Source organism: Stenella coeruleoalba (assembly GCF_951394435.1).
Source record: "Stenella coeruleoalba genome assembly, chromosome: 7".
Taxonomy (NCBI): Eukaryota; Metazoa; Chordata; class Mammalia; order Artiodactyla; family Delphinidae; genus Stenella; species Stenella coeruleoalba.
The window spans coordinates 121,805,780-121,818,691 of NC_137153.1; the positions used below are offsets into that span (position 1 = coordinate 121,805,780).

The 12,912-nt window shown below is 65.9% G+C and overlaps 1 long non-coding RNA gene across 3 annotated transcripts; it reads left to right on the plus strand.

The window, feature by feature from the left end:
• Positions 1 to 1,955: 1,955 nt before the first annotated feature.
• Positions 1,956 to 9,113, plus strand: LOC307189426. 3 transcript variants are annotated; one of them, XR_013829187.1, is made up of 5 exons: positions 1,956 to 2,100; positions 2,745 to 3,025; positions 3,444 to 4,438; positions 5,097 to 6,035; positions 6,604 to 9,113. It is a non-coding gene; the product is annotated as an uncharacterized lncRNA (long non-coding RNA). The 3 variants fall into 3 exon arrangements; XR_013829185.1 differs by having other exon boundaries at positions 3,444 to 6,035; XR_013829186.1 differs by having other exon boundaries at positions 3,444 to 6,035; positions 6,928 to 9,113.
• The last annotated feature ends 3,799 nt before the right edge of the window (positions 9,114 to 12,912 follow it).

Below are 12,912 nucleotides of genomic sequence, written 5' to 3' on the forward strand. Positions count from 1 at the left end.
GGGCCGAGCCTCACACAGTGCTACCTGTCCTGCTTCCGCCGCAGGCTGGCGCCAGCCGCCCCTCCCCTCGAGGGCTCAGGGCACAGTGCTCGGCGACAACAAGGCTTGGCTCCCGGACCACAGCCTGGGTGGGGCCTGGCCTCATTGGGTGCCCATGGCTCACAGATGGGCATAGCCCTCGAGGGGAGCCATCGCCCCTTCCACAGGTAAAGAAACTGAGGCAATCAGCAAACATTCAGGGACCACTTAACATGTGCTGAGTCCAGTGGAGGAAAAAGAGAAAGAACTGGATGAACACACTGTCCCTGAGCAGCCCGAAAGGGGCCACTGCTGGCCATGGGAGGGCCCAGGGGTGGGTGTGAGTTGGGGGGGGTAGTAGCAGGTAGGGCAGGACTCCCTGTTGCCTAAGGAGGCTGAGACCCCTTCTAGGTGGAGTAGTCCAGGAAGACTTCCTGGAGGAGGAAGAAGAATTTCAGGGGCTCTTGGAGGCTAGTCACTTCTCTTCACCGCTTGGTGAAATGGAGAGAAGATGCTTGTCTCGCTGGCTGAACAGATTTTTGTTTGTTTGTTTTTCTCAGAAAAGAGCAGATGAGCTCACGGACAAGAAGGTATTAGGGCTTCTGCTCCCTCTGTGTGCCTCTATTTCCCGTTTGCACAATGGGCCCAAGAGTTGTCGTGTTCCAGGGTTCACTGGTAAGCCCTGGCGACCTGGAGGCTGAGCCCTGGGCAGACCGAGGCCGGTCCATGCTCTGCACGCCCCCCCCCCCAACACACTCCCATCTCAGGAGCCCAGGAAGCAGCTTCTGGGACCTGCCAAGGGCTCGGAGGTCCACACCCTCCCGGCCGGGAGAGCTGCTGACCCTCTGGGAGGCCGTCAGCAGAGCAAAGAGGAAGCCAGGCTGGGAACCTAGTGGTGCAACCCGGTCCGTGGTGCCGACGACCTCGTGAGCTTGTGCAATGAACCTGGGGTCCGGAAAGCGGCTGCCTGCGGCCGCACGCAACGGGCAGGCCGAGGGGTCACCCAGGAGGCGGCCCTCTAGCCCAGGTGGCCTGGGCGAGCCACGGCCACACGTCACCCCCACCTGAGCTGGCCAATGGGACCCCAGCCGCCACTACCCTTCCGAACACTGAGGCCCACGCTCACCATCCCCCACCCAGCTCCAGTGCCTCCTCCCTGGGGTCTCCCAGGGGCTAGGCCACCCTCCCCACCCACGCACAAGTGGCCACTGTCCTCCCTCCAAGGGTGCCTGTCCAAGCCCAGCCCCTATCATGTTGCCCTTTGGGCCCTCGATCCCCCAGGATAGAGCAGGAAGCCTGGCCCTCAGTCGGAGCCTGGCTCTGGTCTCTGAGCGCCCTGGGCTGGAGTCCTGGTCAGCACCTCTTCCAAGTGCACCCTGCAGCAAAACCCTTCCCCCCTCTGTACACGGGGGTCACAAAGGGCTCCGCTCACCGGCCTGGGACTGCCCTAGGGGCTGCGTTGGGAGAGGAGGGCTGGGAGGGCGTCAGGCGTGTCTCTGGGTGGACCGTGCATGGGAGGAGCCGCAGAGACCACTGCAGGCCAAGGGGGCCATGGGCAAAGGCCAGGGCAACAGGAGTTGGGCCCAGGTGAGGAATCGGCCTGCCTCGGCACAGGTCTGCCAGGGAAGGCCGGGCTGCGGGGGGCACAGGGGTGGCGATGTGGGGATAACAGGACGGCTCTCCCCACAGCTCCTGGCGGCAGCCCACCCCCCAGGACACCCAGGCCCAGGCCAGCTCGGATCTGGGGTTGGGAGGGGCTGGTCGGACCCTGGTTATCTCGGCTCCCCTGGCGGGGCACTGGATACAGAGCCCAGAGCCCCCAGCCAGGCTGGTTATCAGGGGCCACTGAGCCCTGACCTCAGCAGGCCCAGGCTGGGCACGGGGCGGGGGTGCCTGAGGCGTTCCCAGCCCGCCCCCGCACCCAGTATCTGGAGCTGCCCCGCCCGGCCTGAGATAGTTGCCCAGAGAGGAGATAGATGCTGGGAACACACCGCAGGGCCGGCTCCCAGTGGCCACGGAGAAGGGAGCGGGGAGGTGGCCCTGGACTTGGTGGACAGGCTCAGCCCAGCGGGCGCTGTCGGGGTGAGTCTGGGGGTCCCGCTGGAGAGGAAACTTAGAGCGTGGACTGCCTGACACCCACGTGTGTCTGAGCAGAGCCTAGACTGGGGCTTGGGCTCCGGCCTCCTGCCCACAGATGGCCTCTGCCACGCAGGCCGCACGGTCTGCAGGCCTGGCTGCCTGCTCTCCACTCCGGAGGGAGCTGAAGGACGGCGGGGATGTGCTTGCCGCCACGGGCGCGCCCCTGCACAGGGCTCCCAGGGCTGCACGGCCCTGCCAGGGACCTGCCGGCCCGAGCCCGTGCCCCAGGCAGGGGCTCCCCTGTGCCAGGCCCAGCGCATGACTTGTGGCCTGGGGCGGGGGGCGGAAGGAGACACCTGTTCACGCCCACCCGGGGCCCCGTGAGGGCAGAGGGGTTCCTGGGAGAATGGGATCCCAGAAAGCCCCTCTTCCCACGTGAAGGGCCTTCCAGGGCCCCCACCCCAGGCCCACCCAGCGCCCGCGGCCAGCCTTCCTTCCAGCTCTTGCAACACTGCGTGAGGGCTGCGCAGAAACCCGATCTCGGGCTCAGGCCCTGACGTGCCCCTGCCGCCCGTCCCACTAAGCTCTTCTCCGTGGCGGGGCCGCCGGTCCCAGACCCCGTGGAGACCCATGGCTCGTGCCTGCAGGTTCTCAGGAGGGCAGCCATGGGCACTGCCCTGGCCCTGCCTCCCACGTAAGGGGGCTCCGAGACGGGACCCTCTGCACGGAGCCGTCCAGCAAAAGCCTCTGTCCCACCAGCCGGCCAGGGCTGTGGAAGAAACCAGCCCCTGACCCTCTGGCAGCTGGGCAAGTCCACCCAGTCCCTGCACCTCAGTTTCCCCATCCGGGAATGGGACGCCTGCCCAAGACCCTCGTCAGATGCCCGGGGCGCCTCCTGCAGGAGAATGGGTGCCACGCTGCTCCCCAGGTGAGAGGGCCGAGCTGTCCTGACTCTGCCAGGAGCCCAGGGCTGCCCCGGGGCCGGGCGGCTGTTCGGGTCCTGCCTCTCCAGTGCCGGCCCCACTCTTGTCTCCTGGGAGGAGGGGTTCCGTGAGGTCTGTGGGAAGGGGACCCTGGGTGCCACGGGGAGATGGTGGGTCCCGCTCAGGCATGTCCAAGCCTTAGGAAGCTTCCTCAGGACTGGCGTGATCAGAGCTGGGAGGAAGCAGCAGGTCTGGGTGGGTGAGTGGGCACTGGGGGCCCCTAGATTCTAGCTGGACACCCCAGGACCCGTCCAGCCTCAGGCCCAGCCTTCCTCCCCCCCTGCTCCTCTTGGGCGCTGGGGGGGTGGGCAGGCCGAGGGCAGGTGGGCAGGTGGCCTGATACCCTTGGCTTCCTGTTCCCAGCACAGGCCACCGCAGGTGGGGCCTTCCTTCCTCTGCAGCAGATGGTGAAGGAGCAGTGGTGACGGGGAATAAACAAGCCACGGGCCTCGTCCCTGTCAGAGCAGGGTCCTCACAGGTGGGCTCAGCGGAGGAGGGGGCTGGCCCTGCGGCCAGAAGCCTCCTGAAGGCAGGCAATCTCCTCTCTGCACCAGGCCCAGGCCCCTCTGGCTGCTCTCTGCTCTGAAGCGGGCAGGGCCGCCCTGCACGTGTGTGCAGGTTGGGCACTGCTCAAGGGACAGTGAGTCGTCAGGGCAGTGGTCCTGCTACACGAGGCATCTTCCCAAAGCTCGAAGTGGAGCCCCTCCTCAAGTGCTGGCTTAAACCTGGAGCAACGCACCCTCTCATGCCCCCCCACCCCAAGGGATGAAGCTTGACTCCTCTGCCCCCCGCCCCCGCCATGGCTCTCAGCTTGGGTCTCACTTTCCCTGTGAGCTCTGTGTTCCTGCTGCCTCTGCCCTCCCCATCGGCACCCTGGTCACACCATGCTGCCACTTCCTGGTCCCTGGGACACCTTTCTGTCCACCATCCCGGCCCGTTGGTCTGTGGGCTCTGCCAGGGCCGGAATCAAACCACTTTGGAATCCCACCGAGGTCTGTAGAAGGCAGGGGGGCGGGAGGGGCCTGGGGCTGTGGGAGATAGGCTTTGCTGGTAAGGCACCCAGGACTGGGGCAGAGAATAAGCTGGCGGTGGAGGGAGCAGGTGGGCGCAGGGGAGCCTCTGGTCAGGGGCTCAGGGCCAGGGCCAGCAAACTGACGGCACCGTGTCCCTCTGCCAGCCCCCAGGACCCTTGCAGCCCCCAGCTGCCCCACAGCCCTGAACCCCCACCTCCCTGCCTCACACAAAGCCCAGGTTTTCCGGGCCTTACCTCTCCCTCTGTACAGGAGCCCAAGCCCCTCCACGTGCCCCCGCCCGGGTAGCACCCCCAGCCGCTGGTGCAGCCGTGCCCCATCCCTCAGGTGCGTCTCTGCTCCCGCGGCAGCTCAGCCCCCTTTGAAAGTCGTGCTGACGTTCAAGGGCCACCACCCCCCAGAGGTCCTGGGAAGATGGGAAGAGCCCGCATCTCCCTACTGCCTTGAGGGAGCCCTGAGGGGCCTTTGTGGGGCCCGACTGGACCCTCGGGACATTGGAAACCCAGGACGCTCAGGAGGCCTGTTAGGGGGTCCCACGCTCGCCGACCCCGCTGGGCATTTGGGTCTCCCCCCGCCATTCCCACCAGGCAGCTCAAGGTGCTGAGAGGCGGCACATGCCCGGGCAGGGCCCACTGCAGCTGGCGGCTCAGAGGATGGCACTCCTGCTCCGCCGCTGGCTCATGCCCCCTTGGGAGTCAGGGTCAGGGAGGTGCCCACCCACAGGTCACACCCTCCTGGCTCTGGGCCCCCGCTTCCTTCCTCCCTCCTTCTCTCCGGCAAACTAGAGACCCAGAAACCAGACCTCCATGAGCCGGGGCCCCAAGGGACTGCTGGGAGCCTGGTGACTCTCTGTCCTCCCCTGTGCCGGGGATCAATAGTCTCTCGAAGGGCCTCTGGGCATCTCTCAGGCCTGTCCCCAAGGGCCGGCGCGGCTCGGGCTTCGGTGAGCCTGAGGCAAGTGTCCCAGCAGCTCTCCTCTCCGCAGACCCCCACTGGCCACATGGCCAAGCTGCCCAGCTGAGGCTCCTGCTAGAGACAACCGATGGGGTAGGAGGGAGCGGCTGCCAGGGGTCAGCCCTGGAGGGGCCAGCGGTGGGCGTGGTCTCCAGGCCAGTCCCGGGAAGGGCCAGGGAAGGGGCCGGAGGTGGCCTGGCCTCCTCTCGGGCAGCAGAAGGGTGGACACCAGCTGACACCCACACCCCGCTGCCTGCCACACCTTCCTCCTCGGCCCAGCGTTTTCTCACGCTCGGAGCTGGCATGGCGAACCCTGCGTGCTGGGACTTGTCACCCCATCCCGGGAAGGTGGGCGAGGCTTTTCCTCTGGGCCTGGGGGCAGGGGCCACCGCAAGTCAAGACACGGCCTGGAGTGGTGGAGCCGGGTTGCGACACCGGCTGAGCAGCTGCAGGGGGCCCGGCCCACATCTGGCCCGTGTCCCAGTCCGTCCGCCTACCTTGGCACCTACCCCCGCTGGGGAGGACAGAGCATGGGTGGGCTTGGGGAGACGGGTTCCCATCCTTCCTAGAGGTGGACCCAGGGGCTTGGGCCAAGGCCCTGCCCCCCTCTGGTCCTCAGTTGGAAACTGAGGAAATGGAGGATCGTAAAGTTTCGTCGGGACACCCATGTGCACCCACACGCCCCGCACGCTGTCGGAGTCTGCGGTGTGGTCAGCAGTGCTGACCTCAGTTTTCCCCTCTGGAGAGTGGGATGACAGGGCAGCTACCTCAGGGCTGCTGGGAGGCTCCGACAGGAAATCCACACTTCGGGAGTCCTGGGCCCGGCAGCGTCACGGCTGCGACTTTGGGACACAGGGCCAGGAATTCCTAAGGGCCCCCGAGGCTGACGTGCTGCGGGGACAGAGGCCTGATGGCCCCCAAGCCTCACTCAGTCCCGGGACAAGACCTTGGATCTCTCCGGCCAGACCTGGTGAGGCTCACTCTTCAGCTGAGAGCTGGGGGGAGGCCCCCCTCCAGCAGGGCCCCCGCCTCCAGCCAGTCCCTTCAGGGCTAACCCCCCGGTGACAGACTGGCCCCTGAGCAAATGCATTTCATTTGAGGTCAGGCCGGCCTGTGGTTCCCCTCAACCCACCAGGTCCTGGTGTGGGCCTCTGGCTGTAAAGACAAAACCGGATCCTCTCTGGGCACCACCCCTGTAGGGCCAGTGGGGACCCAGGCCGAGGGTGGTGCCCAGGAGGGTGGCATGAGTACCTGGCCTGTCCCATTTGCCTCAGCGAAATGGGGGGCGGGGGTAGAGTGGGACATGGGACGGGCCGGAGTGGCGCCCTGGACAGACCCTCCTCAGTTCTGTTGTCACGTGGAGAAACTGAGGCCCAGGGAGGTGCAAGCCCACGGCTGGGCTCGTGGGCCAAGCTGGGCCCCCAGAGGCCCCGGGCCTTCCTGGCCGTGATGTGCAGGCCGTTCTCTGGGCAGGAAGGAGGGCCTGGGGCGCGGGGCTCTGGGGAAAGGGCCCCATAGCTTAAGAGCTCCTTCCGCAGGAGTCACCAGCTGCCGTCGGAGGCTGGGGAGACGGAGAGGCAGGCCCCCTGGGAGGCAGCCCCTCGACACCCTGGCAACCCCCCAGGCAGGCGTGGGAATGTGACTGGCGGGAACAGGGCCTCTCCCCCAGGAATCAGCGGCTGGGCGCCGGCCAAGGCGGGTCTGATCCAAAGAGGAAGCAAAGTTCAGCTGCTGCGGAGCAGATGAGCTGCTGGGGGCGGACGCAGGCCGTGAAGATGGGGCTCCAGCCCCAGCCCTGGCTGAGCCCTGGTCCCGGGTGCAGATGCCCCTGACTGTAGCCACGGGCTGCTTTCCGATCCCAGCTACAGGTTGACGTCTCACCCCAGCCCCAGACTGAGCCCTGACACAGGCGTGAACTGAGCACACACCCCAGCCTTGGACCAGCCCCTGACCCCAACCAGACCGGCCCCGATCCAGGCACAGACCAGCCTCATCTCTGCTGACGTCCAACTCCGGCTTTGTCCACCTCTGGCTCTTTGCTTCTTCAGCCCCCAGGCCGAGACCATCCTGGGCTGCCCATCAGCAGGGGCCAGCCCCCGGGATCGGGAAGGTGACAGTCCACGCTGTTGGATGCTGTGTCCCTTCCTGGCCCTGCACTTTCAAAGGTCCGCAGACCAGCTGGAGCGGATGCAGGAGGGAGACCAGAGTGCAGGCCTGGGGGCGCCGAGGGGGCCAAGGCTGGCTGGTGTGGAGGCAGGAGGCCTGCTCAGCCTGGTGGGACCCATGCCACCTCCAGCGTGTGAGCCAGCGTGCCACCTCCACCACCTCGTCTTCCAGCCAGCCCTGAAAGGCGGAGCGCGCCCGCCCTGCTTCGTGGACGAGGAACCGGGCCGGACAGGCTCAGTGATACACAAACGTACACAGCACGACCCGAGGCAGTCTGACCCGAAGCCCAGTCAGCCGTGCTGGAGGCAGACCTCAGCCTGATCCCAACACCACCAGCCTATGGGGCGGGGGCTGCCTTGAGTGGATGGGGCAGCTTCACGGGGGCGGGGGGAGACGTCGGGGGAGACGCAGGGGACCACCGAGCTGGGGTGTCGGAGCCGGATCTGGGCCCCCAGGTGGGAGGGGGGCCAGTCTGGGCTGTTGGGCCCCTGCAGCCACCAACTCGGGCTCCCTGAGCCTCCCAGGAGCTGAGGCTGGGCACCCCGAGCTTGGGGGGAAGAAGCTGTGTTTATTCGGAGCTCTAATCTCTGGGCCTTATCGCCGCCTGTTTGCCCATCGAGAGCTCACACATGGCTGGAGGTCACAGCGGGGTGGGAGGGGCTGACAATATTTGCCCACTTCTCCGAGCCTCTCAGCTCGGAGGGGTCTCCCGCGGGCACCAGATGCCAGGTGGGGTGCCTGCGGTGTTGACATTCCCCAGCTCTGAGTTTGGCTTCCGATAGCGGTGCACGAGGGCGTGGCCGGAGAAGCCCTTTCTCATAGGAAAGCTCGAGAAACAGCTGCGCACCCCCCCGCGGGGCTTGCTTGCCCCCATGCTGTCCCAGCCCACACCTGGGACGTGGGAAAGTCCGCTTGGAGTGTCCAGGGGCTGTGCTGGGGCTGCGGACAGGAGGCCGGGCCCAGCCCCAAGTCAGGGCCCACGGCAGGGTGCCCAGACCCTGCCCGAAGGAGGCAGTGTGGCTTGCTGGTTAGGGCACACGAAGGCTCCGTGCGCTTGGGCACTGTGTGGCTTGGGGAGCCCCAGTTTCCAGCTATTAAACGGGGCGCTCGTGAGTCCCACACCATAGAGTTGCGGGGAGATGGATGAGTTGCTGAGCCCCCCACACACACCACCGCCCGCCTCCCACTGGGCCCAGTAGGGCCATCGCCCCCCTCGCCCCACAGGCTGACCAGGCCCCGGGGGAGGCGGGCTTGGGCGTGCCCTCCCACCCAGGTACCAGGCCAGCAGGGGCCTCTCCAACACCCTCAGCCACTCCCCGGCTGCTTCCAGTGAGGGCCCTTTTCCTTTCTGGGTTTATTGGGGGTTAACCATCCCCATCACCCATTTTACGGGACCTCTGGTTGCTTCAAAGCCCGCCTGGTACCAGCAGGCCCGCCCCCTGAGGATGGGAACCCACCTGCTGCGCTTGGGGGCCCCCACGGGCTTTAGGGGGACGGGCCAGGAGGAAGAGGCAAGGAGGTAGCTGGTAGCCGTGGCCTCCTCGAGGGCCTCGGTGGGACAGCGGCACCCGGACGGTGCTGTCACCGCGTCCAGCCCAGGGGAGCCCGGGTCTAGGCAGGCAGGCTGGTCCCAGGCAAGGGTGCCAGCATGGCCGGCCCAGGATCAGGCGGCTCCAGGACCAGGTTGCCGTGTGACCTGGGTGAGCCCAGGCCCTTTGCCTTCCCAAGTCCTTTCCTCCGTAAAAAACAAAAAGAGTGAAAATTAGATCTTACAGATATGTTGGTCTAAAGACAAATACATTAATATTATATATGAAAGCATTTTCTTGTTCTTAAAAATTCAGTTTTTTCTCCTGATTTTAAAAGACATTAAAATACTTCCCTGAGCCTCTGGAAGTCTCCTCGTTCCTGGTCTCTGGGCCTGAAAGGGGAGTTGGTCTCTGGGGATTCAGGAGCCCAGAGGAGGGGCCTAACCTGGGCTTGGGGTCCAGGATGCCACTCAGAAAAAGTGACACCAGAGCCCGGAATAGGACACAGGAGGAGCCAGACAGAGAGGAGGGGCGGGGGAAGAGGCAGGAAGAGCCTGGGGCTCCTGAAGGTTGATGGAGCCAGGGTTCCAGCAGCCTCCAAGCGCGGAGGCAGGGCCTCGTGGAGGCGGGTGGGCGGGGCCTCTGGTGGGCACCCAGCTCCTTGGGGCTAGGGCTTGTCCCGAGCACCTAGAGGAACCACAGGAGGTTTACGCAGGAGTGGGGGTGGGGGGGTAAGGTGCGGGGGGAGGGGCTGGAGCTGCAGCCCGGAATGTGGGGGAGACGCTGCTGCAGGTGTCTGGGGGAGTCCCAGCAGGGAGCGATCCCAGCCTGAAGAGGTCCCAGCAGGGAGCGATCAGGAGGCTGGTTGGCCCTGGGCCTCGTTTCCCCACGTGCACAATGAAGGGTTGGGCTAAATGGTCTCCAGGGAGGTTCCTGAAGGCCAACGGAAGGCCTGGGGGAAAGGGGGCATTCTACAGGTTGGGGGGTCTTCACCCAGCGCTCCAGGAGGGAAATAGGGTGGGGTGGGGCTGGGGCAGCTCCCTCTGACCCCCTGCACTGCGGCCTCCCAGCTACAGAGCTCTGCCCACTGTCTGCCCCACTTCCCTCCTGGGACCACCTGCCTGGGGACCAGCAGCCCTTGTGGTCCCCACCTGCCCTCCCTCCGTCCCTCCACTGGTGGCTAAACTACCGTCGATCAGGGCAGCCACACCTGCTGCTCTCGAGTCCCCTCCTCCCTCCGCTGGGCTCAGGGGGGCCCAGGCACCCAGCAGCCCCTCAAGGACCCCGAGGCAGGACTGCTCAGACCTGAAGGCTGCAGCCCTCTGTCCTGTGAACCCCAAGAGAGCCCCCGACCTGAATACCTGCCAGGAGGAGCAAGGCCCTGCACAGCCTTCTCACCATCCCACAGGTGAGAAAACTGGGGCCCCCCCCCCCTTAGCTTTGCACTGGAGAGGGGAGAGGGGCACAGGCGGGGACGGGGAGGGGGAACCAGGAGCAGAGCCCCTCAGCTGCCTCCCCCATCACTCAGAAGAGCCACCCGCCCCCCCGTCATCTGTGTCAGGGATAGAGACCAGGGTCCTCCCCTGGCACTGTCCTGACCAGCGTCCTGCCCTGCAGCTCAGGCTCCCCAGGAGCACCTGGACCTGTGGCTCTGCACCAGGGATGGGACAGGCGCTGGGATGGGACAGGCCCTGGGATGGGACAGGCGCTGGGATGGGACAGGCCCTGGGATGGGACAGGCGCCGGGATGGGACAGGCGCCGGGATGGGACAGGCCCTGGGATGGGCCAGGCGCTGGGATGGGCCAGGCGCTGGGATGGGACAGGCCCTGGGATGGGACAGGCCCTGGGACGGGCCAGGCGCTGGGATGGGACAGGCCCTGGGATGGGCCAGGCCCTAGGATGGGACAGGCACTGGGATGGGACAGGCGCTGGGATGGGCCAGGCCCTGGGATGGGCCAGGCGCTGGGATGGGACAGGCCCTGGGATGGGCCAGGCGCTGGGATGGGCCAGGCCCTGGGATGGGACAGGCCTTGGGATGGGCCAGGCCCTAGGATGGGACAGGCACTGGGATGGGCCAGGCGCTGGGATGGGCCAGGCGCTGGGATGGGACAGGCCCTGGGACGGGCCAGGCGCTGGGACGGGCCAGGTGCTGGGATGGGCCAGGCGCTGGGACAGGCCAGGCGCTGGGATGGGCCAGGCGCTGGGACAGGCCAGGCGCTGGGATGGGCCAGGCGCTGGGACGGGGCCTCCACAGCACCCCAGCCCTCTCTCGCCAAACAAAGGCCCTGCTGACCATATGCTGCTGCTCTGATTTGTTTGGGCTGGGGGGGGCCTGGGGGGAACGGGGGGCCTGGCACACCCCACCCAGCCACCTTGGCACCACAGAAATGCCTCTTAGCCTGCCGGGCCCCTCCCTAATCAGGGGTCCCCCCAGCCCCCCACCCCACCTCCCCCAACTCCGTCCCCACAGCCCTGGGACCGATGCCTCCGCTGCCCCAGCTGGGCAGCTGCCCATGGGTGGCGGTACGCACGGGGCGTCACAGCTCAGTCCCCAGAGGGCGGGAGAGGACTGGGGGTTTGCTGGGAGAGACCAGAGGCCTGAGAGGATCCTGCCCAGCTCCATACCAGGAGGTAGTGGGGGAATGGTCACCTCCCCAGTGCCGAAGCCCCAGGCCCGTCCTGCTCCCCAACAGGGGCCGGCAGAGTGGGGCCCCGCCTGCTGTGCGCTGCCTCTCCTGAGCCCGAGGCCCCACACTCCTCCCAGTTCCCTCCCCCACGCCTCCTGCCACCCCCCACCCCATCCCCCGTTGGGCGGGATTCCACCGCTTCCCTCTGCGAGACCTCGGGAAGGCCTGGTGCTCTGCCCCCACCTGCGGGACCACCGCAGCTCACCGCCCAGCATCCCCACCCCCAGGCCCCGCCCCTCCCAGCCTCCCCCAGCCCCAGCGGTGATTAATAAATGAGGTGAAAACTGAGCTCGGTGAGGCCTGGCGGTGCCCCCGCACTCCAGTCCAGCGCCTGGGGCTCAGCCGCAGCCCCGCGAGCCCCCGCCCCGCACCCCGCCCCCCCCCACCGCCCGCCACCTGCCCGCCCGGGTCAGTTCCCCAAGCTCCTGGCGCCACCTGCTGGGCCAAGTGGACGCTTGCGGTGTTCCACCGGCTCAACCACAGAGGCCCAGGTGGGAACTCAGATGGGGAGTGGCTCAGGTGCGGAGGGGGCTCAGATGGGGAGAGTCAGAGAAGTCCTGTGAGACCTTGGTGGCTTGAGGAGGGTTGCGCGGGCACACACACACATCCTCATTCTCTCTCTCTCTCTCTCACAGTGGGCGTTCCTGGGGCCGCACTGCCCCCCTGTGGCAGCAGGACGCCCTGCATGGAGCCCATTCAACCACCCCGTCTCTGAGGCCCTGGCAGGAATGCTGGTCCCTCAGCCCGTGTTGTAGGGGGACCCTGAGGCCTGGGTGAGGGCAGAACCTGGTGAGCCATGGACCCCTTGCTCCGCCCCGCAAGTCTCCAGGGACAGTCTGAGTCTGGTACTTGGAGGCCTGGGTTCCAGACGTAACAGTCACCCACCCCGTCCCTAGTGCAGGAGGAAGGGGCTCCAGGACCGTTCTCCCTAGAGAGCCGGGTCCAAAGTTAGGACGCATGTCCCAGCACAGCCCTGCCCTTCCCGGGGGCCCAGACTGCCCGGGCAGCCAAGCAGAGCTGCCAGACCCTGCCAAGGACTGCGGAAGAGGAAATTAAACCCCAAAGAAGTAGAAGAAATAATAAAGATAAGAGTAGATATAGATGAAATAGAAAATGTACAAACAATGGAGGACATCAGTGAAACCCAGAGCTGGCTATTTGAAAAGATCAATAAAATGGATAAATTTCCAGTTGGTCTGATCAAGAAAAATCAAAGGAAGAGACAAACGGCCAATACGAGGAGTGAAAGAGAAGGTATCACTTCACACCCTAAAGACATTACAAGAATAATATTTCAGTATTATCAATTGATGACCAAAAATTGGACAATTTAGGGCTTCCCTGGTGGCGCAGTGGTTAAGAATCCGCCTGCCAACGCAGGGGACACAGGTTCGAGCCCTGGTCCAGGAAGATCCCACTTGCCGCAGAATAACTAAGCCCGTGTGCCACAACTGCTGAGCCCAC